General features: G+C 43.4%; 1 protein-coding gene across 4 annotated transcripts in view; it reads left to right on the top strand.

Annotated features, from left to right (window-relative positions):
* Positions 1-17: 17 nt before the first annotated feature.
* LOC147999310 (uncharacterized) overlaps positions 18-16404 on the top strand; it is a 166513-nt gene continuing 150126 nt past the window's right edge. For 2 of the 4 annotated variants that reach the window (XR_015643938.1, XR_015643939.1), the window contains exon 1: positions 18-645. The gene's annotated coding sequence lies outside the window, so the exon portion shown is untranslated. Of the gene's footprint in view, positions 646-7310; positions 7393-15583; positions 15831-16404 lie in introns of those variants that run through there. The other 2 variants (XR_015643940.1, XM_087596587.1) reach the window with 2 other exon arrangements.

Here is a 16404-nt window from a genome sequence, read left to right as displayed (position 1 = left end):
ACCGCCATAACTGCCTCCTACCACAGCAGAGGCTTCTGGGCATCGGCCTCTTTCTGCTCAAGCTCTTCTATGTGCTCGGGGGTGGTACAAGCTTTTAAAAGTCCCAGGCAGTGGGCAGACCACGCACACTCTCCTGGCATCCCCATCCTCTCTCAGGACTTATGGTGCCAGAGCGGTTATCACAGGAGTTTGGATACTGCTGTGGACTGTCCATAGAGCCCTGCTTTCTGAGCCTCCCATGTCCACCCTGTTCCTGTCCAGGTTCCTGGCTGTCACATTTCTGCACGATGGTGAACAAGTTTGTTTTTCTGATTCTCATAACAAGAAAAGGTTAAGACTAAACTATCTAATCTTCAACCCCATCCAAGATCTGAGGAGGAGAAATGTTGCCTGAATAAAAGGAAATTCAGAGCAAACAGCTTCCAAACCTAAGAAATAACAGAAATGGTTGGCTACCCTGGGAGTCAGTCAGCAAATATTCACTGTGGCATCCACCTTCAACTCACTGGGCCAGGAGCTCTGACAACAATCCTTTGAAGCAGGTCACTTGAAGGACTATCCTATTTTTTTTTCCAAAAACTGGGACACAGAGTTCCCCATGATCAACTTCTGCACAGTCTGGACAGCTTTCTGGCAGCAGTAGAGGTAAGTAGGTAGTATTTCACCCAATGGTTCTTTAGAGCCCATCATCTTTTTCAGAATAGATTGGGGACACTACCAGGAGTTGAGGTCTCTCCCACTGTGAAAAGCCTTTAACTATTAGGACATCTGAAATGGCAGATTCTTCAGATCTCTAAAGGATTTGAGAACCACCTTTGTAGGTAATGTCTATCTCAGTGGACAAATGTGGCTTTTTTCCCAAGGGATTTACTTCCTACTTAACTTTAAAAACATACACAGGAAGTTAAATAAAGCTTATTTCTGTACCTAACTAAAGCAGTACCTAACATGACTGGAAGACTGATTATTTATAGTTGGAAAGTACTAGCTTGAATTCCTTAATTATCCACGGCAGTGTGCAGTAGTAATTTTATAAAATTAGAATTTTACACCACATTGTGAATAAGTTGCATATACTTATATCTTAAAAATGAATTGAATCATTTATGCAAGTACAATTTTAAATTCTATCATCATTCAAGAATCCATGCCATCCTAAAATATTTGAGACTTGGTATTGCTTTCTAGTATAAATAGATATACAGTGATCTATGATTTTGTCATTTTAGTCCCTTCTCCTGATTTCCCACAACATTAGACAGAGAATTGAGGAGAGAAAGAGAAAGGAAGAAAGACATCCCTGATTCGAATCTGCTTTACTGTTTCCTCCCTGACCATGGCCAGTAAGAACTTGCAACCAACCCCCTAACTGACAATAATCATCCATAACCAACGGCAGACAAATAACCACCCACCCACCCTTCCTCTTGAGAATGAGGGGGTCATGTTCCTTTAAGTTGCTTCCCAATGTGTGTGGGGTGACAACATGTTTTGGGGACCTTACAACAATTGGGACATTTTCCAAATCCTGGGAGATCTTGCAGTTTCCTATGTGTCCAGACCCTGAATGTGCCAGGATTAACTGAAGTCCTGGCTACATTAACAATGAAAAATACAAACACACATTCCTACCATATGAGGAAGGTCACCGGATATCTACCCCTTGAAGTTTGCTCAAAACAATTAGTCAATTAGCTTTTTATTCATCTTCAGGTCATTTCTTAGTAAACAGGCAGAAAAGAGGCAGATTGTTTGCCAAAATTATATCAATTGCTTCTAAGCCAGTCACCTAAGAGTTCCTGCCATCCTTTGAAGTTTCATCAGAGAGGCTCTATTTTGCACAGACTCACAATACTTATGTCTCCCATGTGGCAAACTAAAAGAACTGTTAAGATCTCCTTAAATAATTCAACAGTTTTCCCAATCCAAAGTCTCCCACCCTCCTCCAAAAAATCAAGAGATTCCTCACAAACATCTCCACTCACTTCGGTACCAGTTTATATATCAGTCACATTTCTGTTACTGCAGAAAAATACTATGACCAAGAACAACTCAAGGAATACAGTTCTTCACATTGTGGTAACCAACCCCAACTACCAAATTATTTCATTGCTAAGTCATAAATGTAAGGTGGCTACTGTTTTGAATTGTAATGTAAATAGCATGTATAAAGTATGTCTCATATGTGGTTGTTCCCTGAAGGGCTTGCAACCCACAGGTTGAAAACTGCACTTGTGTGTGGTGGTGGGAGGGGGGGTTATGAGTTTTTTGTTTTGTTTGTTTGTTTCCCTTTTTCTCAAAACCCAAATGCTGATAAGAACATAGGCCAATATCAGGCTCTTCAATTTTATTCCATTAGGCACTGTGTCTGCTCTCATGATATTAACATGCTGGTTTTTCTTTTTTACTATTCCCCAAAATGAACGTGAAATCATTAAAGGTGATGTCTCCCGCAGTGCTTTACTGTCTTATTAGTTAGCAGTGTCTGACTGCCCTGCTCAGTTGTGCTTTCATGTGAGTTCTGAGATTTTTTTTCATTCCCATGAAGATCTGTATTGGGATTATAATGGGATGGATTTAAACCTGTAGATGACTCTGGTAGGATTCGATATAATAATATAAATCATACTGATACATGAAAATGAGAGGTCTCTTCATTTTCTGGTTTCTTCAGTTTTTTTATTTTTCCTAATGATTTCATTTTAACAAGTCTTTACTTCCTTAGATATTACAAGATTTTTATTCTGAATGGGTTTGTTTTCTTGGCTTCTTTCATCATATTTATTGTTGGTATACAGGAGTTCTATTGATTTTACTGTGATTTTAGTGAATGTGTCCATGAGCCATAGGAGTTTGCCAGTGGTTTCGTAGTGGTCTTTATATATGGATCATATCGCCTGCAAATGAGAATGCTCTGACTGCTTTCTTTCATATTGACATGCCTTTCCATCTCTCTCTTGTCATATTGTTTGGATAAGACTTCACATACTAGTTGAATTAGATGAAAAGAATGAACATCTGTGACTTATTCCTGATTTTAGTGGAAATCCATTATGATTTCCTCCAGTTAGGATGCTGTTTGCCTTGCATATAGCCTTTATAATGTTAAGGTGTGTCTTCTCCATATCCCAGATTTCCAGGAATTTTGCATTAATCACTGTGGGATTTTGCCAAAGAGATTGTCTGCCTCTACTGCAGTGATCATGTGTTTCCTGTTCTTGGTTTTCTGTGGTGAATTGTTTATTCATTTGTATTTGTTGAAACATTCTTGCACCTCTGCAGTCAAGCCAGCTTGATCACGGTACCTGACACTTTTGGTAAATGTCTGAATTTTATTTTCCAGGATATTACTGAGAAATTTTTCACTTAACTGTTCCTTCCAATCTTAGTTTCTTTTCTATGCTGTGAAGAGACACCATGAGCAAGGGAACTTTTAGAAGAAAGAGTTTATTTCAGCTTACAGTTTCAAGGATCATGAGTCTATGAATATTATGCTGGGGTACACGGCAGCAGGTAGGACACCATGTTTCTAGAGAACTGGCTGAGAGCTTACATCTTATGTGCAAGTCGGAGACAGAGAAAGTGTTAACTATAGATGGTGTTGAATTTGGAAACCTCAAAGCCCAATCCCATACACTCCTCCAACAAATCCGTATCTTATAATTCTTCCCGAATATTTCCACTAACCAGCAACAAACATTCATATATGTGAGTTTATGGGGGCCATTATCATTCAAATCACCATATTCCACTCCCAATTCCCCATAGGTTCTTAAACATATCATAATAAAAATACATTAGCTCAGCTTCCAAAACCCCTGTAGTCTTTCAGTCTCTACACAGTTTATCCACAGTGCTTTTCGACCCTCCAGGAAGTCCCTTAATTATTCCCCTATGAAATCAAAAGGCAAATTGCATATATCCAATGTGTAATGCCAAAAATATGTTATCATTGCAAAGGGAAGTTGGGAATGTGGTGAGCCAGTTCAAGGCATTAACCCAACAGGGCACAGTCCACATTCTCTACTTCTGATGCATGACAAAGGGATTAGATGGGTCCACTGCTCTGGCTTTGCTGACTGCAACATAATTCCTAAAACTATGTTGTATCGCATAGATCTGAGGTGGTTGTGTTTTCATTGTCACTCATTTCTAGGATTTTAATTTTTCCTTATGTGTTTCTCCCTTGGCCCCTTCAGTAGTGTGTTGTTTGTGTTGCTGACCTTCCACGAGAGTGTGTACTGACTGCACTTTCTATTGTGTGATACCAGTTTGATTCCTTTGTGCTTAGATAGAATGCGTGACACTACTTCAGCTTTCTTATCTTTCCTGAGGGCTCTTCTGTGTCCTAATCCGTGGTCAATTTTGGAGACAGATCCACAGGCTGATAGAAAATATATGTATAGTTCAGTGTAGTTTGTTAGGTCCATTTGACTGATGATGTCACTGAATTCTGCTCCTCCTCTTTTGTTTATTTGCATGTGATCTGCCAAGTGGTCAGAATAGACTATTAAAAACAATCACAACCACTATTATAGCTAATGGGTAATTTCACATCTATCTGATAATTATATATTTAAATTTGTGACTGCTGTGTTTAATATGTATATATTTAGAATTGTAGTATCTTTTGGTAATTGCAAAGTATGAAATGAATGTCCTTACATCTTCAGGACAGGATTGGTTTGAAATCTATTCTGTCAGCTGGATAGAGAAACTGCATAGAATTGCTATAGGGACCTGTGTCTTAGGTCTGTTTCCCTAGTATATCCTCTACATCTCTCATGATGGTGATCCTGTTTCTGGCTAAATGTATGTCTGTTTACTGGGGAATTGAGTTTAGTAACGTGCAAATATTATTTAAACCTATGTATTTAATTTTGTTAATTTTTGTGGGTTTTATTGGCTTCTTTTGATTGACTGTTCTAGTTTTGTTAAATTATTTCCTGTTTCCTCTGGTATTTTATCCTTCTCTTCAAACTAAAGTATTCCTTTTAGGATCCTCTATAGAGCTCCTTACTGGTTATACATATTTTGTAAATTTATTCATCATATGCCTTAATCAGCACAGTAGCTGGGCAGCTGCCTGCCCTCCATGGTATCAGATCTACTTTCCAAACAATAACGCTCAACTCTTACTGACTGTGTAGCATCTTGGCTGCTCTTTGTTGCACTTGGACAGCCCTCAGGACCAGGCTCTCCTCTCCCTTAACCATGGCTGCTGTCCTCTTCCTCTCTCCTCTCCATCACACATGTTCTTCCTTTATTCTCTGTCAGCTTCTTCCTCCTTCTTCCCTCCTCATGATCCTCTCTAGCAAAGCCCTCAAAGCTCCCCCCACCCCCCACATCTCTCTGCTGTGCAGCTGTTGGCTGTTGGCTTCTTTATAATCACAGTTAACTGGGAGCAGGGTCAGTTTTTGGAGGTTAACCAGTCTTGAGTTCTACATATTAGCATTAAAATACAAGCAGAATTAGGCCAATCCACTACAAGGATTTCTTTTGTTTTGTTTTGGTGTAAGTTTTCTTTTACCTTTTCACTTTTTATTTTATTTTTGGCTATTTTTTTATTAATTGGTTATTTTATTTATTTACATTTCAACTGTTGTCCTGCTTTCCACACTCCCCTCATCATATCTTACATCCTATTTCTGCTCAGCTTTGCCTATATGACAGTGTTCCCCCACCTACATATATCCATTCCCACCTCACAACTCCAGCATCTACTTTTGGTGGGCAACAGGCCTCAGCGTAGTCAATGGCCTCCCACCACATAGGTGCCACTTAAATCAGTCCCCTTCTACACAGTTACCTAGAACCATAGACCCTGTATATACTTTGGCTGGCAGTTTATTCCCTAGGAGCTGGGGGATTGGTGACAGAGGGTCTGGTTAGATATTAAAGACCAATAGTTGCTGCTTTCTCTTCTTTTTCTGGTTATGGGTGAAATGGTGATTGTGTGCTTCATTTTTTGAAATTATTGAGAGATGATTTATTTCTTGGTTTTTCTTGGGTATAGTTTAGCTCATTGTCTTGGAGTTTCCCTACTACAATCCTCTGTTGTGCTTTCTTAGAGAAAAATATTGTTTAAATTTGGTTTTGTCATGAAATATTTTGGTTTCTCCATTTATGGTGATTGAGAATTATGCTGGGTATAGGATCCTTGGTCCGCATTACATCTGCCCAAGATTTTCTGGCTTTTGGAGTCTCTGTTGAGAAGTCTGGTGTAATTCAGATAGGTCTGAACTTATTTGTTACTGGTTATTTATACCTTACCCCTTCTAATGATCTTTCTTTGATCTGTGCATTCAGTGTTTTAATTATTATGTTAATGGAGGAATTGTTTCTGGTATGATTAAATTGGCATATTGTAGGCTTGTTGTACCCTCATGGTCTTTTCTTTCTTTACCTTATGGATGTTTTCTGCTATGATTTACTGAATATGCTTACTGGACCTGTAAACTGGAAATCTAAATTCTCTTCTATTCTATTATCCTTAGGTTTGGACTTTTAATTCTGTCCTGAAATTCATGGATGTTTTGTATTCAATAAACCATACATGGTTATCTGAGATGGGTATTTTGTGATTTGTGGGGTGATCTCCTTGACCCCAACTCTTACATCTAGTACCACGTTTTATAATGAAACAAGGTCAAGAATGGTGACCTCTTGCCATAAACTATATGAAAAAGGCAGGTGAATTAATGTGTGTCAAGTATCAGTAGATTCCTGGGTGGTTTTTGCTCCGGGTTGGCCATATGCAACAGTTTCAAAAGCCCAAGTTTGATGTTCCTTGGGATTCCCAAGATGATGCACTCAGACCTGACAGACAACACCCAGAATCCTCGTCAAAGAAATTGATTTATAAAATCGAGGGAACGTTACTAAGTCATGTTACAAAATATTTGATCACACTGTGATCTCCAAGAATGTATTATTTACTGAAAAACTAGTGTGTGGTATAGCAGGGCCATGGCACAGACATTTAAAGCAAGAGTTGTTTATTCATGTAAACATGGACTTAATTACGGTATGGCTCACCTACCACACACATTTATGGCAAAGGTAAAAAGTGCACTTAGGTCCAGCAGATCAAGACACAACGTGAAAGGAAATCTAGATAACTAAACCAATGGAAAGTTTTTGAGTTAAAGGATTTTTAAGAAAGTGTTCAGAGGGAACAGGACTGCTCTTCTTCTGGGAGGTCAGTGAATCAGGAAAGACAGTTGGGAGCTTTACTTGACTTCAGCATCTGACTCCTGAAACTTCATTGGTAAACTTAATGTCTGGAATTTTGGATTGTAAAACAACAGGTTGGCCCTGCAGCTTTGGGCAAGGCCCATGGACAAAGAGATCGCACCTGATGGGAACAATCTTAAAAGCCATCTGATTCTGGTAAGTCACCTGAGAAGTCCTCAAGGAGAGAGGAATGAATGGGTAGCACCATAATAGAAGGCTTTAGGATCTCGGATAGTGCTACTCTAGATGCCTTGGAAATAGAAGCAGAAAATGTAAAGCTAAATGACTTCACAGGAATTAGCTCATTTCTGATTATGATTTTTTCATATTGGTATTTTATATTTATTCTTTTTTTAATATTTAAAGCAAGAGCCTTAGGTTGTAAGGTGAGGCGGTCTTAGAATCAGAAAATGCTTAGAACACTTGTATGGCGCCCCACAACTAACACTATCTGGCTAGAAATTCTGCTTTTAATCTCGTCACCATCGACAGCTTCCATTTAACCAGCAGGGTCCATGCCAGGCAGACACTGAGCAGGTTGTATGTTCTGTTAATCTCCACTACAACCCAATTCAGCAGAAACACCCCCATTTTACAGGTGAAGAAACCACAGCTCAAAGCAAATGAGTATCAGGGTCCCCTCAGTCTCACTGGCTGTCACTCAGACCCACATCCTTCTCTGTAAAGGGAAGCCATGGGCCTGATGTGGGCTGTGCAAGCTGATTCTGCTGTGATGATCAATGCTATTCTTGACCCTGGGAGAATTTAAGACAAGGTGAGCCCACAGACTCCTGGGATAGATTCTGCCTCTGGGTTCTAGGGTGGGACACAGTATCCCTTGTCTGGGACACAGTATCCCTTGTCGTGGTTCTCTACTCAGCTGAGGAGTCAGCTCCCATGTGTCAGCTTCTATGGCAGTGGTTCTCAACAGTCCTACTGCTGCAACCCTTTAATACAGCTCTTCATACTGTGATGATCCCCTCCATAAAATTATTTCATTGCTACTTCATAAATAATATTGCTACTCTTATGAGTCATAATGTACAAGGTATCTGATATGCAATCTCTGTGAAGCAGTTGCCACCCACAGGTTGAGAAATATTGCTCTATAAACTTTTTTTTTTTTAATGAAAGGCTTTCACCTCAGAAGTGCCTGGAGCAGTTGTAAGAGCCCTGAAATACTGGCAAGTTTTGGCAGGCCCAAGACTGCTTGCCTTAATGACAACAGAGATTCCTGGCTAAAGGCACAATCTGAAATCACTGTCCCCAGGTCATTTCTTGCCTAAGTTTTCCCTCATTACAATGTCTGTCTGCTTGGACATGTCTGTCCAGGAAGCCAGTCCATGTAGTGTCTGATACAGACAGAATGCTAAAGGCAAGAATTCTTTCCCTCTGTTGGCCCACAGTCATTTCTATAGAAGTAAGTTCAAATCCCCTGTGGATAAATGTGTGTCTCTCACACGGTGTGTGAGACTTGAAATGTCAACCGTTTGAGTTGACAAAAAACAAGTTTCACTTCAGATTTACAACTGACTAAAAATTATTTTTCGGAGAATGCAGAGGGTGGCCAGGCCTGCAGAGTCAGATCCTCTCCCTGCCTGGGATGATCCCACCCGAATGGCTGAGAAACACCGAAAGAAATGCTCAACATCTTTAGTCACAAGGGAAATGCAAATCAAAACAACCCTGAGATTTCACCTCACACCAGTGAGAATGGCTAAGATCAAAAACTCAGGTGACAGCAAATGCTGGCGAGGATGTAGAGAAAGAGGAACACTCCTCTTTTGTTGGTGGGATTGCAGACTGGTACAACCATTCTGGAAATCAGTTGGAGGTTTCTCAGAAAATTGGACATTGAACTACCTGAGGACTGAGCTATACCTCTCTTGGGCATATACCCAAAAGATGCCCCAACATATAAAAAAGACACGTGCTCCACTATGTTCATAGCAGCCTTATTTATAATAGCCAGAAGGTGGAAAAAACCCAACAGAGGAATGGATACAGAAAATGTGGTACATCTACACAATGGAATATTACTCAGCTATCAAAAACAATGAGTTTATGAAATTCATAGGCAAATGCATAGAACTGGAAAATATCATCCAGAGTGAGGTAACCCAATCACAGAAAAACACACATGGTATGCATTCATTGATAAGTGGCTATTAGCCCAAATGCTTGAATTACCCTAGATGCACAGAACACATGAAAATCAAGAAGGATGACCAAAAAGCAAATGCTTCACCCCTTCTTTAAAAGAGGAACAAGAATACCCTTGGCAGGGAATAGAGAGGCAAAGATTAAAACAGAGGCAGAAGGAACACCCATTCAGAGCCTGCCCCACATGTGGCCCATACATATACAGCCACCCAATTAGATAAGATGGATGAAGCAAAGAAGTGCAGGCTGACAGGAACTGGATGTAGATCTCTCCTGAGAGACACAGCCAGAATACAGCAAATACAGAGGCGAATGCCATCATTAAACCACTGAACTGAGAACGGTACCCCCGTTGAAGGAATCTTAGAAAGGACTGAAAGAGCACAAGGGGGTTAAGACCGCATATGAACAACAATTCCAACCAACCAGAGCTTCCAGGGACTAAGCCACTACCCAAAGACTATACATGGACTGACCCTCGACTCTGACCTCATAGGTAGCAATGAATATCCTAGTAAGAGCACCAGTGGAAGGGGAAGCCCTTGGTCCTGCCAAGACTGAACCCCCAGTGAACGTGATTGTTGGGGGGAGGGTGGTAATGGAGGGAGGATGGGGAGGGGAACAGCCATATAGAAGAGGGGGGGTTAGGAGGATGTTGGCCCGGAAACCGGGAAAGAGAATACAATCAAAATGTAAATAAGAAATACTCAAGTTAATAAAGAAAAAAAAAAATGTAGCCCCACTCTGACTGGCCAACTAAGCTCCAGAAAATCTTCCCCAATCACAAAACTGGGCCATGTGGGAGCCTAAACTGTTTAAAGGGGAGAGCTGAGTGCTTTCTCCTGGAAGAAATACTTGGGGGTTGACTGTCACTTGTGAACCTTCTGTGTTAAGTCACTTCTCAGAAGGGAAGCTTTCCTCTAACTCTTCCATGGGACCCACCCAGCACTGGGGCCTGAGGATCCTATGGTGTTGCAGCTCTGAGCTGGGAGGGGTAGCTCTCACCCTGGCATGGAGAAGCCTGTTTTCACAGCTGATCTAGATCTGAGGAACAGGGGCTTTTAAAGAAGCATGTGAGAGCTTCTCCTGCAGGAGAGCCCAGTCTGCAGGGAAAGTCACACAGGACAGCGAAAAGTGACTTCGCAACAAACACAGGGAATGGGAACCAGGGAGGGCACTGGATGGATGGTTGGAGAGTTTGAGAAAGCCTGCATCTCCCTGAAAGACTTCCCACAACCATAATCCCACCACTGTCCCCTTCTCACAGGGGAGGCTCAGCAAAGCCTGCCACCTGCTGGGATCCCTGCAAACTAAAACCAGAGTGGAGAACTGAGGAAAGCACTTTGGTGGAGGGGGAGACACAAGTCTCCAGGGCCAGGTCAGCCTTCTGTCCCTTTGGTTCTCCTCACTTCACAGAGGTGCCTATTGAAAGGTGAGGCAAGCCGGGATCTCAACAGTCTTTGGGCAAAGAAGTGAGAGCCCACAGGCAGAGCAAGGCAAAGCAGAGCCAGGCAGAGCAAAGTGAAGCCCTGCCAGTCAGCAAATAGGCCTTGCCCATGTGGGACTGGTGGCAGCAGTGCTTGCCCTTGCTCTCCTGGTGGTGCAGAACACCTGCCTGGATGTGGGGAAACTCACAGTGGCTTGTCCTCCAGCTGCAACTGCCAGTGCTTGGGGAGGGGGAAGTTGAAGATGCTCCCATGATCCTCCGATTTCCGGCCCACTTTGTCCACGGTTGTCCATGTTCAAGGCTGTGGTCAGCCCCGCCAGAAGCCCCGAGGACAGGGAGAGCAAGCACAACTGGCCAGCAACCACCATGGGCATCTGAGGTGGGACCCAGGCCAAGTAGCCACAGAGGCGCACCAGGCAGCCAGGCACCAACCCCAAGCCTGTGCATACTGAGGCCAATGACACTCCACTAGTCCCTCCCACCATGCACATCCCACCCCTGGCAGGCAAGATCTCTCTGTCCAGGGCTTCCCCCAGACCTCCAACTACCAACAGCTCAATGAGCCCTTACTTAATTCTTGTTAACCATAATGGCTTGTCATAAAAGGTCATTGGGAAAGTCAATGATGAGATGAAAGCCTTAAAAGAAAACTAGAGAGACTTACGGAAATGAAGAAGAAAGCTCTCTTCCCAGTAGGAGCCTGGCAGTCCCAAGCTCAGGGCACCTCATGTCCAGTCTTGAACCCAGCATGCATTGTTGTGGAGAACCTGCCTGCTTAAGGACCTGGCTTCCCACTCATTCTCCTGAGATGATGACTTTAATTCTTTTAATTTTTACTGGTTATTTTCTTCATTTCCATTTTATGTGTTATCCCCTTTTCCAGTTTCCTTTCTCCACGAAGCAGAGTCCAGCTCACAAGCCTGAGCAGCTGCAGCCATAGTGCACCATGGGGGATCCTGGGGCAGACTGTTTCATCACCAAGATCCTGTGGACCCACAGGGGCTGCATGACCTTAAAGGAACTGCAGAGTAGGATCAGGCTCCAGAGGCAGAGCTCTATGAGCTGCTGGGCAAGACTGCTTATTCCTATTGGAGACTGGAGATCAGGCAGGGATCACGCTGTAGGTGGCGGCTACTACTGAAGCCTTGTGGCTTCAATCTCAAGTGCATCCAGGGACCATGCTACAGATTGCCCAAGCCTCTGCAAGCTCAAACTTCTAGGACAGAGTCATTATGCAAAATCCCAGAGAAACCTCTGCAAATATCCACACCAAGTTTTTAGGAACAGAGCTTCCAGGTCCTGAAGAATCATGAGCTTTCTGGGCTTAACCAAGAGGAGCCGGCCTTCTTCCTGGTACAGGGGAATGCTTTTCTCCTGCAAAAGTTACTACAAAGGAGACAGCCACAAACAGATCTGCTTGAAGCCACAGCCATGCAAGAGAGTCCAAGTCTGTGAGCACTTCACCCAGGCCAACTGCCGTTACCTCAACTGTCTCAGGTCTCATGACCTGATGGACAGGAAGGTGCTGACCTCCGTGACTGTGCACGGGCTGAGTTCTGATGGGGTCCAGAACATCCAGGACATCTGCAACAACAAACACATTAGGAGGAGACCCACTGGCATGAGAGCTCCCCATGAACATCATAGCAGCAGGGCACACAGAGACAGAAGCAAAAGCAGAGACTGATTCCTTCCAAACAGCCTAGGATTTCTCTCCCATGTCTCATTTTGGCATCTGGTTCACCTTGTCCAGATGTCACCAGCTGTAAGGATTCCCTGGAGGACTTGTCTACAGCTGTCACTCAGGAGGTCAAGAACCTGGGGACCCAGGACTCTGCACAGCTTTCCTTGGTCTCATCTAAGGCTGCTGGTGTCTGAGGACCCAGTCACATGAGAGCAAGCCAGGGGTTTTCTGAGAATGGAGATCTGGATGCTTCTTTTCTAGAAATCCTACTGATTCTTTGTAAGCTCCTGCCTCCTCTGCTGGCTTTCTTCTTGCTGCAGCAAAAAGAGATGAATCCATGTCCATGAGAACAGGCATGCCTTCTGGACACCGCATGGAGGTCAAGGGAAAGAATGAGGCTCCAGACATCGATTACATCCCATTTTAAATGGTTCTATTGATGGGGTGACAATGGAAGAAGCAACAGACTCAGGAATTCTAGGTAAAAGGAGAAACTCAGGGAAGGAGTTTGGCAATGTTCCTTCTCTTTCAATTCAGTGGAATAATTGAAGCACTATTGTTATTGGGTCTTCATTAAAAGTCTGGTAGAAAGGATGCATTAAAGCCATGTGGCCCTGATTATTATTATTTTTAATTTTTGGAGTGGCAGCCTTTAATGACTGTATCTATTTTCTTATGGGAATTATTCATTACCTTCCCAGATCTGTATTTAACTTGGTATTTGTTATCTGTTAGAAAAATCACCAGTATCAAATAGATTTTTCACTTTTCTGTAGTAAAGGCCTCTGAAGTAAGCCCTAATGATTGTTGAATTCACTCAGTGTCCTTTGTTATATCCCCCTTTTCATTTCTGATTTGGTACTTTAGATATAGGCTCTGTGGTTTGTCTGTCTTGTGGATCTTCTCAAAAAAAAAAAAAAAAAAAGCCAGCTCTTGCTTTGCTTGGCTCTTTGTATCATTCTCTTTGTTTGTAAGTGATTGATTTTAGTTCTGAGTTTATTTCCTGCCATCAAATCCTACCAGACTCTCTATGGGATGAGGCTTTGCCTCACCTTGGTAACAGCAGCATGTGATACATGAAGCTTTTGCTGCTCTCTGTAGTGGGGATGACGTCACAATTTCACTGAAAACCATGCACAGCCTCGTTTTAGACTGTATTAAAGTAGCCCACGATTTCAGTGCTCCCTGCAAGGTGCCATGAGACAGTAGTAACATGAGTCTGCCTGCACCTCGACAGTTTTCACTAGGGACTTCTGAGTGATTTTATGAAAATTTATAGTGAGTTCATGGATGAACATGCACAAACACAAACGCACACACACACTTTACTGACATGGTGCACATTCTTTCCACACAAAGAAGAAAGTGAGTATTAATGAAAACACACCAATAAAGAAATCGATGGACGGGGTTGTGGGGAAGCTGGGGCTTAGAGTTACTTAAAGGCCCTGTGCAGGCTCTCCTTCTGTTGGAGGCTAAACTTCAAGTGCAATGGGGTTCTTTATTTTCTTTCTGTATAGCACACAGAGCTAGGGTGGAAACTAGGTTTTGAGCATATTTGGCAAGTACAGTCACACTGAATTAATTCCTAGGGCTGGAACCCTATTAATGTTCTACAGAATTACAGGGCAGGCTGGATGAAGACTCTCAGCTGACAATGTGGACATCTCAAGACAGGCACTGGACAATGGCTGACAGACTTGTATGAAGACTGGAAATGTTTTGCTATCTCACAGGAAAAGAAGGCCCCTCCCACTACACTGTACTCTAAGGACAGCTTATTCAGATAAGGGATGACATGAACTATTGTCTCATGTCACAGATGTCAGCACAAAATATTCTAGGTATTGTATGCCAATGGTAGCATTAACAGAACAAATCACACAGTGTTGTGAAGATATAGAATATGACTATATGTAGCAAGAACCAGGCCTCTTCTAGTTTCTAAGATCATACCTGAGAACCTCAAATATAGTAATAATGTGATAATGTGGTATAAGTCTAGTTACAACTAGTTTCTATTGTGACACAGATGACTCTTTTTGTGTCATGGTCAGCTTATAATGAATGACTAGACCTAAGCATGAGAATAACCAAATACTACATTGCTTCTCTAGCTGCTGAGCTTTTAAAAGCCCTGGTGTGACAGCAAGCTTTTGTGGACATCTGGATTATTCCTTCTGTACTTTAACTCTCTAAGTCAACCCCACTCTGAGTAAGTCAGTTCCATTCCATAAGTTGGAAATCAGTCAACTGGAAAAAAAAATACTTTCTCAATACAAACACAGATTGGCCATGGAAAAAGGGCAGCTTGAACTGTCCCACCTAGGTCCTGGGCTTGCACAGGCCTGCTGTCCAAAAGAAACCTGTGTTCACAGCTGCAGGCTGCATTCACTATGGATGCTCTTGAGGTTCCTCCCTAAACTGCTTAGATTAAGATAATTTTGTTGCCGTCTATCAAAAGAATTCATTATGCCAAACTGGCCTTTCTTCTGAACCTTCTGTTCTGTGGGCAGGGCAAAATCTCCAGCAACCCTCACAGCAATGTGGGCTGCCAATCTGGGACTCAGAATTATACCAGTGCAAACCAAGAACGGGGCAACTGGAAGACCTCATTGGGTTGTAGGAACCTCCTGTTCTGAGTCACTTCTCAGAAGGGGCACTTTGCTCTAACTCCTCCATGAGACCCAACCAGTACTGGGGCTGGAGGCTCCTTAGGTGTGGCAGCTCTGAGCTGGGAGGGGGAGCTGGCACACTGACATGAAGAAGCCTGTTTTCACAGCTGATCTGGATCTGAGGAACAGGTGCTTTTAAAGAAGCATGTGAGAGTACCTCCTGCAGGAGAGCTCACTCTGCAGGGAAAGTCACACAGGACAGGGAAAAGTGGCTTCCCCACTTCCACAGGTCCTGTGACCCCAGGGAGGGCACCAGATGGTCCAAGAGTTTGAGAAAAGCCTGCATTTGCCTGAAAGACTTCCCTCAACCATAAGTCCCACCACTGTCCCAGACTCACACCTGAGGATCAGCAAAGCCTGGCACCTGCTGGGGTCCCCACAAACTGAACCCAGAATGGAGAACTGCGGGAAAGCACTTCGGGAGAGGGGGGAGACACAAGTCTCTGGGGCCAGGCCTGGGGTCTGTCCCTTAGGCTCTCCTCACCTCCGTTAGCCTCCTAGTGCAGAGCGCTGCAAGCCGGGATCTCAAAAGTCTTGGGCTGAAGAAATGGGAGAAGGTAGCAGCAGTGGCGGTGGGGTCGACAGGGGAGTTGAAGACGGAATGGTAGCAACGCAAGCAGCGATGGCTAGGGCTGAGGCCGGGGGGGGGGGGGGGGGGGGGGCGAAGGAGAGGACGGTGTGGGGGGGTCGGGGCGGGGGCAGGGTAGGGGCAAGGGCAGGCTGGGGGCGGGGGTTGGGACGGGTCTGAGTCGAGGGCGGTGGTGGGACTGGGAGGGGGGATGGGTAGGAGGCATTGTGGAGTGCGGGTGTGAGGCAGGGGCAGGAGCAGGGGCAAGCAGAGCAAAACCCAGCCCTGTCAGCTGGCAGATACCCTCTGGGGCGGGACAGACTCGCCCTGCAGCTCTATTGATGGGGTGACAATGGAAGAAGCAACAGACTCAGGAATTCTAGGTAAAAAGAGAAACTCAGAGAAGGGGTTTGACAATGTTCCTTCTCTTTCAAATCAGAGGAATAATTGAAGCACTATTGTTATTAGGTCGTCATTAAACTTCTGGTAGAAAGGCTGCATTAAAGCCTAGTGGCCCTCATATATATTTTTTAATTTTTGTAGTGGCATCGTTTAAATACTATCTATTTTCTTATGAGAATAATCTTATGAGTTAAATCCCACATTTGGATTTAACTTGGTATTTGTTATC

This window comes from Rattus norvegicus, chromosome 19, assembly GCF_021556685.1.
Source record: "Rattus norvegicus strain SHRSP/BbbUtx chromosome 19, alternate assembly SHRSP_T2T, whole genome shotgun sequence".
NCBI classification, from domain to species: Eukaryota; Metazoa; Chordata; class Mammalia; order Rodentia; family Muridae; genus Rattus; species Rattus norvegicus.
This window is presented reverse-complemented; position numbering and strand designations above follow the sequence as displayed.